The sequence below is a fragment of the Poecilia formosa genome, unplaced genomic scaffold (genome assembly GCF_000485575.1).
Source record: "Poecilia formosa unplaced genomic scaffold, Poecilia_formosa-5.1.2 Scaffold3, whole genome shotgun sequence".
NCBI lineage: Eukaryota > Metazoa > Chordata > Actinopteri > Cyprinodontiformes > Poeciliidae > Poecilia > Poecilia formosa.
In genome coordinates this window covers 145,958-148,559 of record NW_006799942.1, presented here as the reverse complement: position 1 = coordinate 148,559, position 2,602 = coordinate 145,958, and positions in this window count along the sequence as shown.

Genomic DNA, 2,602 nt, shown 5'->3' with positions numbered 1-2,602 from the left:
ATCTTTTGGTTACAAATCAACAGTAACACACTTTCAGGCCTCCCTGAAGTGTCCTAAAATATAGACATCAGTAAAGCATTTTTCAATGTATATATTTAACAAGGTTTTTTGTTTTGTTTTTGTAGGGTATGGATTCGTGTCAAAGAAGCCCATTTTTCTTCCTAACTGTTCAAATTGGCAAGCAAGAACTTTCAATTGCATCTCCCCATCCTTTGATTACCAAAATTGGGTCCAGCTCAACCTATTGATCCCAAAACAATCCCAATCCCAACCTGACAAATTTATAATTTTTGTTTATTTTTATCAGAGCCTACCTTATTTAAACTAATGAACAGAGGTTCAGACCATGTCACCATTTGTCACTTGTGTGGTTTCTGAGGAGAAAATAAGTTGACCAGTTCTGACTCAGGCTCACTGATGGGTATTGCTGCTCAGTTTAATTCTGTTGTATTGAGCCGGCTCTGAATTAACATGAACTCAGAATCATTTTGAAGGCAGACCATAAATGATAAGTAATTGCTCTGCTCAGGTTTTCTTTGGGGCAAGCACACAAATATCAATAATTATTTATTACACATGTAAATTACACCTGCTCATTCTCAGACTACTTCAGCTTTTAGATTGCATTGTTTTTTATGTTGACAACAAAAACAGCCAACAAATTAATCCGCATACAGACAAGGACACAACACTGACTTCATTATTTCCATTCAACGCCAACCTGCCTGGCTGTTGTTTCTCTGCATTTATTTCATGTTTAAATTTATCTTACCTTCCTCTAATTGCTTTAACAACTTTTGCATCAATAAATAATTGTTTTTTTGTAATTAGAAATTACATTGAGAGGATACACATCCAAGGGCATAACGCAAAACATGCTGACAAGGAGCTGAGTAAGAGGAACTGTCTAATTGCTATGCAGAGCAGTGCAGATGCTCTGATGGAAGCCAGTCATTGCTGAATTATGGATTTGACTTTATTTGAATGAAAATTACATCTCTGAAGTACACAAATGAAATTAAACCATTCGGACATGTTAAGTGGTTAGAAATTTGTGGCATGTCTTGAATCATTTAAGAACATTTAAACAATCCTTCATAAGCACTCTTTGTGGACTTCGTTTTCCTTTTTCTTCTTGTCAATATGTTCAGCAGATTTTACCGTCTGCATTTAGAAAATGTTGCATCTCTTCTCACCAGTATAACACTTTTGGTATTATTATGTTGATATACTTTCAATCCATTCTTAATATGGATATTACAACCCAAATTCCTATAAAGTTGGAACATTGTGCAAAACATAAATAAAAAATAATTGCAAATCTTTTCCAACCTTAACTGAATACACTACAATCACAAGATATCAGTTTAATTCATCTCATTACACCTGTTCTACAATAGCTCCATTGGCTTCCAATCTCATGAAGTATCAACTATAAAATACTTCTAACTTTCAAAGCGGTTCACAGCCTCGTCTCCATCATATCTATTGGACCTCCTTCACATTACTACACCCACCCATACCCTCACATCCTCTTCTTCTGTTCATCTGTTTCCCTGCAAGTCTTGTTACTACAGGGAGCAGAGCATTCATTGACTCTTTGCCATACTTCAAGTCCAAACTCAAAAACCATCTGTTTCAAGTAGCTTACGGTCTTTGGATTGTCTTTTTACATTTTGTTTTGCACTTAATTTTCACTATGCATTTCGATTTTGTGTTTGTTTTTATGTTAAAGTATGTGAGGTGGCTTTGAGTGTATTATTATTATTATTATTATTATTATTATTATTATTAAATGTTCAAAATGAAAATGTTATTGTGGTTTTTCAAATGTTAACTTATTTGGAATTTAATGACTGCAACATGTTCCACAAAAGTTGGGACAGAGGCAACAACAGGCTGGGACATCATGGTGTGATTTTGGATCTGTTTTCTTCCTTGTAAAGTCTGATGCAGCTTCAGGATGTTGTTGACCAAGGGTAGGTAATGCAAAACAAAAGAAGACTGCATTTAAGAGCCACACTGTGTCCAGTGTCTCACTTTCACATCCTGAAGCAGATATTTCTTTGATTTGCAATGTTTTAATGTTTTGCAAATTCTAAAGCCAGAAGGAATCAGTTTGATTTCATTATTTTAATTCATCACCTCTTAGGGAAGAACTGTGAACAGTCTCAATCCTCTCTTTATCTTACCCAGTGATAAATCCTGTCATTAGTCATGTTCTTTGCTGTTTTTTTTGTTTTTTTTTTATAGAGGAGGGTGGGGAGGCGGTCACAGAAGCTGAATGAATGAATGTGCTGCCATGCATGAACACAAAGAGTTAAGTCCATATTGAAGGACACACTAAAAGCAGCTATGAAAAGGTCTTGCAATGCCAGAGGAATATTTCAGTTCATATTAGCTAATGGATCTAAATTGAGGTCTTAGAAGTGTATACGCAATGAAATATTGTGTGTTCAGACCTCTCATCCAAAATACATTCATGTATATCTTCAGACATCATGAGATGATATAAAAAGAAATCTAAATGGGTTGTTTTTAAAGTTAAAGTTGTTTTTTTAAGATAAATCTGAAATGTACATTTAAATAATCTTTTCTGCTC